The sequence below is a fragment of the Ranitomeya variabilis genome, chromosome 2 (assembly GCF_051348905.1).
Source record: "Ranitomeya variabilis isolate aRanVar5 chromosome 2, aRanVar5.hap1, whole genome shotgun sequence".
Classification (NCBI taxonomy): Eukaryota; Metazoa; Chordata; class Amphibia; order Anura; family Dendrobatidae; genus Ranitomeya; species Ranitomeya variabilis.
Genome location: NC_135233.1, coordinates 371,622,856 through 371,638,429, shown reverse-complemented (window position 1 = coordinate 371,638,429; position 15,574 = coordinate 371,622,856). Strand labels below are relative to the sequence as shown.

The 15,574-nt window shown below is 55.1% G+C and overlaps 1 protein-coding gene across 2 annotated transcripts in view; it reads right to left on the bottom strand.

The window, feature by feature from the left end:
- Positions 1–3,931: 3,931 nt before the first annotated feature.
- Positions 3,932–15,574, bottom strand: part of LOC143806051 (uncharacterized) — a 76,491-nt gene continuing 64,848 nt past the window's right edge. For both annotated transcript variants that reach the window (XR_013221377.1, XM_077285978.1), the window contains one exon: positions 3,932–4,104. The gene's annotated coding sequence lies outside the window, so the exon portion shown is untranslated. The remainder of the gene's footprint in view (positions 4,105–15,574) is intronic.

The following is a 15,574-nucleotide window of genomic DNA, read 5'->3' as shown; positions in this document are numbered from 1 at the left end:
AAATATATATTGCATAACATTGGTGAATGAAGTTGTGGTGCTTTTAGAGTCATATGTAATATTTTGTGTGACTTCCATGAGCTTGAAGGACTGCATCCATGCGGTTCAACAATGATTCATACAATTTATTAATGAAGTCATCAGGAATAGCAGAGAATGCAGTCTTACATGCCTCCCAGTGTTCATGTAGATTCTTTGGTTTTGTCTTCCAAGCTTCCTCTTTCATCCTACCCCAAACATGCTCAATAATGTTCATGTCTGGTGACTGGGCTGGCCAGTCCTTGAGCACCTTGATCTTTTTTGCCTGGAGGAACTTTGATGTAGAGATGGATGTATGAGATGGAGCACCATCCTGCTGCAGAATTTGACCCCTTTTATGATTTGTAATATAAGAGGTAGCTAATACTTCTTGATATTTTAGGCTACTGATATTGCCTTCCACCTTGCAAATGTTTCGCACACCCCCATACTGAATGTAACCCCAGACCATGATCTTTCCACCACCAAATGTAACTGTTTTCTGGGTGTATTTTGAATCCATACGGGCTCCAGTAGGTCTCCTGCAGTATTTGCATTGGTTGTGGTGTAATTCTACTGAAGATTCATCAGAGAAATCCACCTTCTGCCACTTTTCAAGTGTCCATCTGTTTAGCAGGTGGTAGGACTTTGCAAATGCCACAAGTTTTTTTATTTGCCTTTTGTTTAGTGCTGGCTTCTGGGCACTGATTCGACCATGGTGGCCATTGCGAGACAGAATCCTACAAACTGTTCTAGTTGACACAGGGACTTGAGGTGACCAGGCCTGCTCCAGTGGAAGAGGGGCTTGCTTTGGATTTTCCAACCAACAAACGTTCCTCCTGAGCAGTTGTCTTGCGGGGTCTGCTGGACCTGGGCTTGTCAAACACATCTCCGGTCTCTTCAAATCTTTTTTTTTTTTAACTCTTTCTACTTGACGCTGAGACACATTAAAGGTGCCAGCCACCTCTGCAGTGGATCTGGTCTTGAGCCTCTTGATAACCCAGGCTTTGGTGCAGGATGGATTTTTGGCATGTTGTCAGAGCTCAAGTTGCAGTTCAAGTGAAGGTCTGGGGTGCTGGGTTTCTTTTTATACACACACTAATTAACCGACCATTTACTGAGCACAGGTGAGGATGTAAACTAGGATTGAGTGCATTATATGACCAGGCGACAAAACTTTTGTCTTGCCAAAATCTGACCATTCTGTGTTCATTAACTGATCAATATTATTGTATTGATGCCAATTTATTTTCTTAACCTACACCACATTTCGGAGGGTTTCAGCTTTCAAAAGAATAATTTATACAACCAATGGATGAATTTAACGTCAGGTTATAAGCTTTTATTTACATAACATGGATAAGCGACATAACTTCTGTCACGGAGTGTACAGGCTTTAACTCAGGATCAGTAATGTAATATATGTACACAGTGACTCCACCAGTATAGAATAGTGAGTGCAGCTCTGGGGTATAATACAGGATGTAATTCAGAATCCGTAATGTAATGTATATACACAGTGACTGCACCAGCAGAATAGTGAGCGCAGCTCTGGAGTATAACACAGGATGTAACTCAGGATCAGTAATGTATGTACACAGTGACTCCACCAGCAGAATAGTGAGTGCAGCTCTGGAGTATAATACAGGATGTAACTCAGGATCAGTAATGTATGTACACAGTGACTGCACCAGCAGAATAGTGAGTGCAGCTCTGGAGTATTATACAGAATGTAACTCAGAATCAGTAATGTAATGTATGTACACAGTGACTGCACCAGCAGAATACTGAGTGCAGCTCTGGGGTATAATACAGGAGGTAACTCAGGATCAGTAATGTAATGTATGTACACAGTGACTGCACCAGCAGAATAGTGAGTGCAGCTCTAGAGTATAATACAGGAGGTAACTCAGGATCAGTAATGTATGTACACAGTGACTGCACCAGCAGAATAGTGAGCGCAGCTCTGGAGTATAATACAGGATGTAACTCAGGATCAGTACAGGATCAGTAATGTAATATATGTACACAGTGACTCCTCCAGTATAGAATAGTGAGTGCAGCTCTGGGGTATAATACAGGATGTAATTCAGAATCCGTAATGTAATGTATATACACAGTGACTGCACCAGCAGAATAGTGAGCGCAGCTCTGGAGTATAACACAGGATGTAACTCAGGATCAGTAATGTATGTACACAGTGACTCCACCAGCAGAATAGTGAGTGCAGCTCTGGAGTATAATACAGGATGTAACTCAGGATCAGTAATGTATGTACACAGTGACTGCACCAGCAGAATAGTGAGTGCAGCTCTGGAGTATTATACAGAATGTAACTCAGAATCAGTAATGTAATGTATGTACACAGTGACTGCACCAGCAGAATACTGAGTGCAGCTCTGGGGTATAATACAGGAGGTAACTCAGGATCAGTAATGTAATGTATGTACACAGTGACTGCACCAGCAGAATAGTGAGTGCAGCTCTAGAGTATAATACAGGAGGTAACTCAGGATCAGTAATGTATGTACACAGTGACTGCACCAGCAGAATAGTGAGCGCAGCTCTGGAGTATAATACAGGATGTAACTCAGGATCAGTACAGGATCAGTAATGTAATATATGTACACAGTGACTGCAGCAGCAGAATAGTGAGTGCAGCTCTGGAGTATAGTACAGGATATAACTCAGGATCAGTAATGTATGTACACAGTGACTGCACCAGCAGAATAGTGAGCGTAGCTCTGGAGTACAATGCAGGATATAACTCAGGATTTGTGATGAGCGAATATACTTGTTACTCGAGATTTCTCGAGCATGCTCGGGGGTCCTCTGAGTATTTTTTTAGAGCTCAGAGATTTCATTTTTCTTACCACAGCTGAATGATTTACATTTGTTAGCCAGCATAAGTACATGTGGGGATTCAATAGCAACCCCCACATGTACTTATGCTGGCTAACAGATGTAAATCATTTAGCTGTGGCACGAAAAACTAAATCTCCGAGCACTAAAAAAATACTCGGAGGACCCCCGAGCATGCTCGAGAAATCTCGAGTAACGAGTATATTCGCTCATCACTACTCAGGATCAGTAATGCAATGTACGTACACAGTGACTGCACCAACAGAATAGTGAGCGCAGCTCTGGAGTATAATACAGGATGTAACTCAGGATCAGTACAGGATCAGTAATGTAATGTATGTACACAGTGACTGCACCAGCAGAATAGTGAGTGCTGCTCTGGGATATAATAAAGGATATGACTCAGGATCAGTAATGTAATGTATGTACACAGTGACTGCACCAGCAGAATACTGAGTGCAGCTCTGGGGTATAATACAGGAGGTAACTCAGGATCAGTAATGTAATGTATGTACACAGTGACTGCACCATCAGAATAGTGAGTGCAGCTCTAGAGTATAATACAGGAGGTAACTCAGGATCAGTAATGTATGTACACAGTGACTGCACCAGCAGAATAGTGAGTGCAGCTCTGGAGTATAATACAGGATGTAACTCAGGATCAGTAATATAATGTATGTACACAGTGACTGCACCAGCAGAATAGTGAGTGCAGCTCTGGGGTATAATACAGGATGTAACTCAGGATCAGTAATGTATGTACACAGTGACTGCCCCAGCAGAATAGTGAGTGCAGCTCTGGGGTATGATGCAGGATGTAATTCACCTGACGTACTCGGGATCATTAGATTCCAGCAGCTGGATCCCCAGCAATTATACATTTGTCATTGATCCTATGGATAGGTCATAAATGTTGATAATAGGACAACAAACATCAGTCAGGTGATAACGGTGCCAGATATATCTGAAGTAGGGGTATAAATTTAGGGATTTTTTTTGTATAATGTGATGACACTTGGACATAATAATCACTGAGCACATATATAGGAAAACCACTTCTGACTTTATTAATCATATTAGCAAATATACACAGGTAGACAAAAGTTTTCATCTTATGCTGAAAATAGGTAATCACTTAATCCCCTAATCCTTTCCTGTTCACTTTTTTCAAATATTTAACGGATCATAGGAGGGAGAGGAATCTGCTGGAAACCACAAGGAAATCTACAAAGAGAGAAATACATTATTGTTAAAAAAAAAAAAACCAACAACTATTTAATAGACTGAACTCCTGCCGATTCATGTGTAAAGGACCTTCATGTTAAAAATACATATTCAGGCTAAGTTCACACGTTGCAGAATTGCCTCGGAAATTTCCGTGGAAATTCTGCGCCTCCTGCCGCGGGTATATCGCATGCAGAATTAGCATGCATATACCCGCAGAAAACTAGCGTTTTGCAAGCATAACTAGATGGGTATTTCCTGAAGGAACTACAGATAGTGCTTTGGAATGGTGCCCGGGCTGCCCCTGCAAGACTTTCACACTTGGGTGCCCCTCAGGCGCTGGCTTGGTAGTTGTAGCCCCTAAAGGGGTGAGGCCACTCTGGGTCCGATTTGGTGGGCGGGGTCACTCTGGGACCAATTTGGTGGGCGGGGTCACTCTGGGACCGACTTGGCGGGCGGCGCCACTCTGGGTCCGATTTGGCGGGCGGCACCACTCTGGGTCCGATTTGGCGGGCGGCGCCACTCTGGGTCCGATTTGGCGGGCGGCGCCACTCTGGGTCCGATTTGGCGGGCGGCGCCACTCTGGGTCCGATTTGGCTGGCGGCGCCACTCTGGGTCCGATTTGGCGGCCCGGGTCACTCTGGGTCCGATTTGGCGGCCCGGGTCACTCTGGGTCCGATTTGGCGGCCCGGGTCACTCTGGGTCCGATTTGGTGGGCCGGGTCACTCTGGGTCCGATTTGGTGGGCCGGGCCACTCTGGGTCCGATTTGGTGGGCCGGGTCACTCTGGGTCCGATTTGGTGGGCCGGGCCACTCTGGGTCCGATTTGGTGGCCCGGGCCACTCTGGGTCCGATTTGGTGGCCCGGGTCACTCTGGGTCCGATTTGGTGGCCCGGGTCACTCTGGGCCCGATTTGGTGGCCCGGGTCACTCTGGGCCCGATTTGGTGGCCCGGGTCACTCTGGGTCCGATTTGGTGGCCCGGGCCACTCTGGGTCCGATTTGGTGGCCCGGGTCACTCTGGGTCCGATTTGGTGGCCCGGGTCACTCTGGGTCCGATTTGGTGGCCCGGGTCACTCTGGGTCCGATTTGGTGGCCCGGGTCACTCTGGGTCCGATTTGGTGGCCCGGGTCACTCTGGGTCCGATTTGGTGGCCCGGGTCACTCTGGGTTTGATTTGGTGGCCCGGGTCACTCTGGGTCCGATTTAGTGGGCCGGGTCATTCTGGGTCCGATTTGGTGGCCCGGGTCACTCTGGGTCCGATTTGGTGGCCCGGGTCACTCTGGGTCCGATTTGGTGGCCCGGGTCACTCTGGGTCCGATTTGGTGGGCCGGGTCACTCTGGGTCCGATTTGGTGGGCCGGGTCACTCTGGGTCCGATTTGGTGGGCCGGGTCACTCTGGGTCCGATTTGGTGGGCCCGGGTCACTCTGGGTCCGATTTGGTGGGCCGGGTCACTCTGGGTCCGATTTGGTGGGCCGGGTCACTCTGGGTCCGATTTGGTGGGCCGGGTCACTCTGGGTCCGATTTGGTGGGCCGGGTCACTCTGGGTCCGATTTGGTGGCCCGGGTCACTCTGGGTCCGATTTGGTGGCCCGGGTCACTGTGGGTCCGATTTGGTGGCCCGGGTCACTCTGGGTCCGATTTGGTGGGCCGGGTCACTCTGGGTCCGATTTGGTGGGCCGGGTCACTCTGGGTCCGATTTGGTGGGCCGGGTCACTCTGGGTCCGATTTGGTGGGCCGGGTCACTCTGGGTCCGATTTGGTGGGCCGGGTCACTCTGGGTCCGATTTGGTGGGCCGGGTCACTCTGGGTCCGATTTGGTGGGCCGGGTCACTCTGACTGACAGCAGGACAGGGGAATTGCTGATAACAGAGAGAAATAGACTGACAGCAGGACGGGGAATGGCTGATAACAGAAAGAATAGACTGACAGCAGGACAGGGGAATGGCTGATAACAGAGAAAAATAGACTGACAGCAGTACGGGGAATGGCTGACAACAGAGAGAAATAGACTGACAGCAGGACGGGGAATGGCTGATAACAGAGAAAATAGACTGACAGCAGGACAGGGGAATGGCTGATAACAGAGAGAATAGACTGACAGCAGGACGGGGAATGGCTGATAACAGAGAGAATAGACTGACAGCAGGACAGGGGAATGGCTGATAACAGAGAGAAATAGGCTAACAGCAGTACAGGGAATGGCTGATAACAGAGAGAAATAGACTGACAGCAGGACGGGGAATGGCTAATAACAGAGAGAATAGACTGACAGCAGGACAGGGGAATGGCTGATAACAGAGAGAATAGACTGACAGCAGGACAGGGGAATGGCTGATAACAGAGAGAAATAGACTGACAGCAGTACGTGGAATGGCTGATAACAGAGAGAAATAGATGGGTATTTCCTGAAGGAACTACAGATAGTGCTTTGGAATGGTGCCCGGGCTGCCCCTGCAAGACTTTCACACTTGGGTGCCCCTCAGGCGCTGGTTTGGTAGTTGTAGCCACTCTGGGTCCGATTTGGTGGGTGGGGCCCCTCAGGGGCCGATTTGGTGGGCGCTGTATACTGCGGGGCTCTGCGCTGTATACTGCGGGGCTCTGCGCTGTATACTGCGGGGCTTTGCGCTGTATACTGCGGGGCTCTGCGCTGTATACTGCGGGGCTCTGCGCTGTATGCTGCGGGGCTCTGCGCTGTATGCTGCGGGGCTCTGCGCTGTATGCTGCGCGGCTCTGCGCTGTATGCTGCGCGGCTCTGCGCTGTATGCTGCTCGGCTCTGCGCTGTATAATGCGCGGCTCTGCGCTGTATACTGCGCGGCTCTGCGCTGTATGCTGCGCGGCTCTGCGCTGTATACTGAGGGGCTCTGCGCTGTATGCTGCACGGCTCCGCGCTGTATGCTGCGTGGCTCTGCGCTGTATAATGCGCGGCTCTGCGCTGTATACTGCGCGGCTCTGCGCTGTATACTGCGGGGCTCTGCGCTGTATACTGCGCGGCTCTGCGCTGTATGCTGCGCGGCTCCGCGCTGTATGCTGCGTGGCTCTGCGCTGTATAATGCGCGGCTCTGCGCTGTATACTGCGCGGCTCTGCGCTGTATACTGCGGGGCTCTGCGCTGTATACTGCGCGGCTCTGCGCTGTATGCTGCGCGGCTCCGCGCTGTATGCTGCATGGCTCTGCGCTGTATAATGCGCGGCTCTGCGCTGTATGCTGCTCGGCTCCGCACTGTATGCTGCGCGGCTCCGCGGTGTATGCTGCGCGGCTCCGTGCTGTATACTGCGCGGCTCTGCGCTGTATACTGCGCGGCTCTGCGCTGTATACTGCGGGGCTCTGCACTGTATACTGTGGGGCTCCGTGCTGTATACTGCGCGGCTCTGCGCTGTATGCTGCGCGGCTCCGCGTTGTATGCTGCGTGGCTCTGCGCTGTATAATGCGCGGCTCTGCGCTGTGTACTGTAATAATAATAAGACTACAGATAGTGCTTTGAAATTGTGCTGTGCAGGCAGGCAGTTCGCAGGCATTGGCATAGTAACTGGGCCTGACTGCGCATATCAATGAGCTAATCAGCCAGGTGGCAAGTGGCAGGTACATTTCAAATTGCCTCAGAAACCCGGCCATTATAACCTATGGGAAAATTTCCCTATTGAAATGCATTACAATGAGGGGAAAAAACATTTTCAAACGCAAATTGCGCCAAAACTACAAATCCGATCGACACGAAAAATACTTAGCACACCTCTTGGGGACGCTGGCTTCGAAATGACACCTCACTGGAGTCTGTGAGTGAAGTGGTTCGGGCCGCATTACGTGCGGACTGAATAATAATAAGAACTAGATGGGTATTTCCTGAAGGAACTACAGATAGTGCTTTGGAATGGTGCCCGGGCTGCCCCTGCAAGACTTTCACACTTGGGTGCCCCTCAGGCGCTGGCTTGGTAGTTGTAGCCCCTAAAGGGGTGAGGCCACTCTGGGACCGATTAGGTGGGCGGGGTCACTCTGGGACCAATTTGGTGGGCGGGGTCACTCTGGGACCGATTTGGCGGGCGGCGCCACTCTGGGTCCGATTTGGCGGGCGGCGCCACTCTGGGTCCGATTTGGCGGGCGGCGCCACTCTGGGTCCGATTTGGCGGGCGGCGCCACTCTGGGTCCGATTTGGCGGGCGGCGCCACTCTGGGTCCGATTTGGCGGGCGGCGCCACTCTGGGTCCGATTTGGCGGGCGGCGCCACTCTGGGTCCGATTTGGTGGGCGGCGCCACTCTGGGTCCGATTTGGCGGGCGGCGCCACTCTGGGTCCGATTTGGCGGGCGGCGCCACTCTGGGTCCGATTTGGCGGGCGGCGCCACTCTGGGTCCGATTTGGCGGGCGGCGCCACTCTGGGTCCGATTTGGCGGGCGGCGCCACTCTGGGTCCGATTTGGCGGGCGGCGCCACTCTGGGTCCGATTTGGCGGGCGGCGCCACTCTGGGTCCGATTTGGCGGGCGGCGCCACTCTGGGTCCGATTTGGCCGAACGGCGCCACTCTGGGTCCGATTTGGCGGGCGGCGCCACTCTGGGTCCGATTTGGCGGGCGGCGCCACTCTGGGTCCGATTTGGCGGGCGGCTCCACTCTGGGTCCGATTTGGCGGGCGGCGCCACTCTGGGTCCGATTTGGCGGGCGGCGCCACTCTGGGTCCGATTTGGCGGGCTGGGTCCGATTTGGTGAGCGGGGCAATAATTATAATAAGACTATAGATAGTGCTTTGAAATTGTGCTGTGCTATCACTTTAAGAGCTGATATTATCTGCCAAAACTGTCCTGCTAGGGTCATGTACAGTTCGCAGGCGTTGGCATAGTAACTGGGCCTGACTGAGCATATCAATGAGCTAATCAGCCAGGTGGCAGGTACATTTCAAATTGCCTCAGAAACCCGGCCATTATAACCTATGTGAAAATTTCCCTATTGAAAAGCATTACAATGAGGGGAAAAAACATTTTCAAACGCAAATTGCGCCAAAACTACAAATCCGATCGACACGAAAAATACTTAGCACACCTCTTGGGGACGCTGGCTTCGAAATGACACCTCACTGGAGTCTGTGAGTGAAGCGGTTCGGGCCGCATTACGTGCGGACTGAATAATAATAAGAACTAGATGGGTATTTCCTGAAGGAACTACAGATAGTGCTTTGGAATGGTACCCGGGCTGCCCCTGCAAGACTTTCACACTTGGGTGCCCCTCAGGCGCTGGTTTGGTAGTTGTAGCCCCTCAGGGTTGAGGCCACTCTGGGTCCGATTTGGCGGGCGGCGCCACTCTGGGTCAGATTTGGCGGGCGGCGCCACTCTGGGTCCGATTTTGGCGGGCGGCGCCACTCTGGGTCCGATTTTGGCGGGCGGCGCCACTCTGGGTCCGATTTGGCGGGCGGCGCCACTCTGGGTCCGATTTGGCGGGCGGCGCCACTCTGGGTCCGATTTTGGTGGGCGGCGCCACTCTGGGTCCGATTTGGCGGGCGGCGCCACTCTGGGTCCGATTTGGCGGGCGGCGCCACTCTGGGTCCGATTTTGGCGGGCGGCGCCACTCTGGGTCCGATTTTGGCAGGCGGCGCCACTCTGGGTCCGATTTGGCGGGCGGCGCCACTCTGGGTCCGATTTGGCGGGCGGCGCCACTCTGGGTCCGATTTTGGTGGGCGGCGCCACTCTGGGTCCGATTTTGGCGGGCGGCGCCACTCTGGGTCCGATTTTGGCGGGCGGCGCCACTCTGGGTCCGATTTTGGCGGGCTGCGCCACTCTGGGTCCGATTTGGCGGGCGGCGCCACTCTGGGTCTGATTTTGGCGGGCGGCGCCACTCTGGGTCCGATTTTGGCGGGCGGCGCCACTCTGGGTCCGATTTTTGCGGGCGGCGCCACTCTGGGTCCGATTTGGCGGGCGGCGCCACTCTGGGTCCAATTTGGCTGGCGGCGCCACTCTATGTCCGATTTGGCGGGCGGCGCCACTCTGGGTCCGATTTGGCGGGCGGCGCCACTCTGGGTCCGATTTGGCGGGCGGCGCCACTCTGGGTCCGATTTGGCGGGCGGCGCCACTCTGGGTCCGATTTGGCGGGCGGCGCCACTCTGGGTCCGATTTGGCGGGCGGCGCCACTCTGGGTCCGATTTGGCGGGCGGCGCCACTCTGGGTCCGACTTGGCGGGCGGCGCCACTCTGGGTCCGACTTGGCGGGCGGCGCCACTCTGGGTCCGACTTGGCGGGCGGCGCCACTCTGGGTCCGAGTTGGCGGGCGGCGCCACCCTGGGTCCGAGTTGGCGGGCGGCGCCACCCTGGGTCCGATTTGGCGGGCGGCGCCACTCTGGGTCCGATTTGGCGGGCGGCGCCACTCTGGGTCCGATTTGGCGGGCGGCGCCACTCTGGGTTCGATTTGGCGGGCGGCGCCACTCTGGGTCCGATTTGGCGGGCTGGGTCCGATTTGGTGAGCGGGGCAATAATTATAATAAGACTATAGATAGTGCTTTGAAATTGTGCTGTGCTATCACTTTAAGAGCTGATATTATCTGCCAAAACTGTCCTGCTAGGGTCATGTACAGTTCGCAGGCGTTGGCATTGTAACTGGGCCTGACTGAGCATATCAATGAGCTAATCAGCCAGGTGGCAGGTACATTTCAAATTGCCTCAGAAACCCGGCCATTATAACCTATGTGAAAATTTCCCTATTGAAAAGCATTACAATGAGGGGAAAAAACATTTTCAAACGCAAATTGCGCCAAAACTACAAATCCGATCGACACGAAAAATATTTAGCACACCTCTTGGGGACGCTGGCTTCGAAATGACACCTCACTGGAGTCTGTGAGTGAAGCGGTTCGGGCCGCATTACGTGCGGACTGAATAATAATAAGAATAAGAATAATAATAAGAAGTTATCCACGGTGGAATAACAGTATAGTGCTTTGTTCCAAAGCACTATAATAAGAATAATAAGAAGAAGAAGTTATCCACGGTGGAATAACAGTATAGTGCTTTGTTCCAAAGCACTATAATAAGAATAAGAATAAGATGGGTATTTCCTGAAGGAACTACAGATAGTGCTTTGGAATGGTGCCCGGGCTGCCCCTGCAAGACTTTCACACTTGGGTGCCCCTCAGGCGCTGGTTTGGTAGTTGTAGCCCCTCAGGGTTGATGCCACTCTGGGTCCGATTTGGTGGGCCGGGTCACTCTGGGTCCGATTTGGTGGTCCGGGTCACTCTGGGTCCGATTTGGTGGGCCGGGTCACTCTGGGTCCGATTTGGTGGGCCGGGTCACTCTGGGTCCGATTTGGTGGGCCGGGTCACTCTGGGTCCGATTTGGTGGGCCGGGTCACTCTGGGTCCGATTTGGTGGCCCGGGTCACTCTGGGTCCGATTTGGTGGCCCGGGTCACTCTGGGTCCGACTTGGTGGCCCGGGTCACTCTGGGTCCGATATGGTGGCCCGGGTCACTCTGGGTCCGATTTGGTGGCCCGGGTCACTCTGGGTCCGATTTGGTGGCCCGGGTCACTCTGGGTCCAATTTGGCGGCCAGGGTCACTCTGGGTCCGATTTGGTGGCCCGGGTCACTCTGGGTCCGATTTGGCGGCCCGGGTCACTCTGGGTCCGATTTGGCGGCCCGGGTCACTCTGGGTCCGATTTGGCGGCCCGAGTCACTCTGGGTCCGATTTGGTGGCCCGAGTCACTCTGGGTCCGATTTGGCGGGCGGCGCCACTCTGGGTCCGATTTGGCGGGCGGCGCCACTCTGGGTCCGATTTGGCGGGCGGCGCCACTCTGGGTCCGATTTGGCGGGCGGCGCCACTCTGGGTCCGATTTGGCGGGCGGCGCCACTCTGGGTCCGATTTGGCGGGCGGCGCCACTCTGGGTCAGATTTGGCGGGCGGCGCCACTCTGAGTCCGATTTGGCGGGCGGCGCCACTCTGGGTCCGATTTGGCGGGCGGCGCCACTCTGGCTCCGATTTGGCGGGCGGCGCCACTCTGGGTCCGATTTGGCGGGCGGCGCCACTCTGGGTCCGATTTGGCGGGCGGCGCCACTCTGGGTCCGATTTGGCGGGCGGCGCCACTCTGGGTTCGATTTGGCGGGCGCGCCACTCTGGGTCCGATTTGGCGGGCGGCGCCACTCTGGGTCCGATTTGGCCGAACGGCGCCACTCTGGGTCCGATTTGGCGGGCGGCGCCACTCTGGGTCCGATTTGGCGGGCGGCGCCACTCTGGGTCCGATTTGGCGGGCGGCGCCACTCTGGGTCCGATTTGGCGGGCGGCGCCACTCTGGGTCCGATTTGGCGGGCGGCGCCACTCTGGGTCCGATTTGGCGGGCTGGGTCCGATTTGGTGAGCGGGGCAATAATTATAATAAGACTATAGATAGTGCTTTGAAATTGTGCTGTGCTATCACTTTAAGAGCTGATATTATCTGCCAAAACTGTCCTGCTAGGGTCATGTACAGTTCGCAGGCGTTGGCATAGTAACTGGGCCTGACTGAGCATATCAATGAGCTAATCAGCCAGGTGGCAGGTACATTTCAAATTGCCTCAGAAACCCGGCCATTATAACCTATGTGAAAATTTCCCTATTGAAAAGCATTACAATGAGGGGAAAAAACATTTTCAAACGCAAATTGCGCCAAAACTACAAATCCGATCGACACGAAAAATACTTAGCACACCTCTTGGGGACACTGGCTTCGAAATGACACCTCACTGGAGTCTGTGAGTGAAGCGGTTCGGGCCGCATTACGTGCGGACTGAATAATAATAAGAACTAGATGGGTATTTCCTGAAGGAACTACAGATAGTGCTTTGGAATGGTGCCCGGGCTGCCCCTGCAAGACTTTCACACTTGGGTGCCCCTCAGGTGCTGGTTTGGTAGTTGTAGCCCCTCAGGGTTGAGGCCACTCTGGGTCCGATTTGGTGGCCCGGGTCACTCGGGGTCCGATTTGGGGGGCCGGGTCACTCGGGGTCCGATTTGGGGGGCCGCGCCACTCGGGGTCCGATTTGGCGGGCCGCGCCACTCGGGGTCCGATTTGGCGGGCCGCGCCACTCGGGGTCCGATTTGGCGGGCCGCGCCACTCCGGGTCCGATTTGGCGGGCCGCGCCACTCCGGGTCCGATTTGGGGGGCCGGGTCACTCCGGGTCCGATTTGGCGGGCCGCACCACTCCGGGTCCGATTTGGCGGGCCGCACCACTCCGGGTCCGATTTGGCGGGCCGCGCCACTCCGGGTCCGATTTGGCGGGCCGCGCCACTCCGGGTCCGATTTGGCGGGCCGCGCCACTCCGGGTCCGATTTGGCGGACCGCGCCACTCCGGGTCCGATTTGGCGGGCCGCGCCACTCCGGGTCCGATTTGGCGGGCCGCGCCACTCCGGGTCCGATTTGGCGGGCCGCGCCACTCCGGGTCCGATTTGGCGGGCCGCGCCACTCCGGGTCCGATTTGGCGGGCGGCGCCACTCCGGGTCCGATTTGGCGGGCGGCGCCACTCCGGGTCCGATTTGGCGGGCGGCGCCACTCCGGGTCCGACTTGGCGGGCGGCGCCACTCCGGGTCCGATATGGCGGGCGGCGCCACTCCGGGTCCGATTTGGCGGGCGGCGCCACTCCGGGTCCGATTTGGCGGGCGGCGCCACTCCGGGTCCGATTTGGCGGGCGGCGCCACTCCGGGTCCGATTTGGCGGGCGGCGCCACTCCGGGTCCGATTTGGCGGGTGGCGCCACTCTGGGTCCGTTTTGGCGGGCGGCGCCACTCTGGGTCCGATTTGGCGGGCGGCGCCACTCTGGGTCCGATTTGGCGGGCGGCGCCACTCTGGGTCCGATTTGGCGGGCGGCGCCACCCTGGGTCCGATTTGGCGGGCGGCGCCACCCTGGGTCCGAGTTGGCGGGCGGCGCCACCCTGGGTCCGAGTTGGCGGGCGGCGCCACCCTGGGTCCGAGTTGGCGGGCGGCGCCACCCTGGGTCCGATTTGGCGGGCGGCGCCACCCTGGGTCCGATTTGGCGGGCGGCGCCACTCTGGGTCCGATTTGGCGGGCGGCGCCACTCTGGGTCCGATTTGGCGGGCGGCGCCACTCTGGGTCCGATTTGGCGGGCTGGGTCCGATTTGGTGAGCGGGGCAATAATTATAATAAGACTATAGATAGTGCTTTGAAATTGTGCTGTGCTATCACTTTAAGAGCTGATATTATCTGCCAAAACTGTCCTGCTAGGGTCATGTACAGTTCGCAGGCGTTGGCATAGTAACTGGGCCTGACTGAGCATATCAATGAGCTAATCAGCCAGGTGGCAGGTACATTTCAAATTGCCTCAGAAACCCGGCCATTATAACCTATGTGAAAATTTCCCTATTGAAAAGCATTACAATGAGGGGAAAAAACATTTTCAAACGCAAATTGCGCCAAAACTACAAATCCGATCGACACGAAAAATACTTAGCACACCTCTTGGGGACGCTGGCTTCGAAATGACACCTCACTGGAGTCTGTGAGTGAAGCGGTTCGGGCCGCATTACGTGCGGACTGAATAATAATAAGAATAAGAATAATAAGAAGAAGAAGTTATCCACGGTGGAATAACAGTATAGTGCTTTGTTCCAAAGCACTATAATAATAAGAAGAAGAAGTTATCCACGGTGGAATAACAGTATAGTGCTTTGTTCCAAAGCACTATAACTAGATGGGTATTTCCTGAAGGAACTACAGATAGTGCTTTGGAATGGTGCCCGGGCTGCCCCTGCAAGACTTTCACACTTGGGTGCCCCTCAGGCGCTGGTTTGGTAGTTGTAGCCCCTCAGGGTTGAGGCTTGGTGGGCCGGGTCACTCTGGGTCCGATTTGGTGGGCCGGGTCACTCTGGGTCCGATTTGGTGGGCCGGGTTACTCTGGGTCCGATTTGGTGGGCCGGGTTACTCTGGGTCCGATTTGGTGGGCCGGGTCACTCTGGGTCCGATTTGGTGGGCCGGGTCACTCTGGGTCCGATTTGGTGGGCCGGGTCACTCTGGGTCCGATTTGGTGGGCCGGGTCACTCTAGGTCCGATTTGGTGGGCCGGGTCACTCTGGGTCCGATTTGGTGGGCCGGGCCACTCCGGGTCCGATTTGGTGGGCCGGGCCACTCTGGGTCCGATTTGGCGGGCCGGGTCACTCTGACTGACAGCAGGATAAGGGAATGGCTGATAACAGAGAATAGACTGACAGCAGGACAAGGGAATGGCTGATAACAGAGAGAATAGACTGACAGCAGGACAGGGGAATGGCTGATAACAGAGAGAAATAGACTGACAGCAGGACGGGAAATGGCTGATGACAGAGAGAAATAGACTGACAGCAGGATGGGGGAATGGCTGATAACAGAGAGGAGCTGATATTATCTGACTGACAAAACCTGTTTCCTAGTGGGCTCGTAGGCGTTGGCATAGTAACTGGATCTGACTGCGCATATCAATGAGCTAATCAGCCAGGTGGCAGTTGGCAGTTATTTTTAGAAATTGCCTCAGAAACCAGGCCATTATACCCTA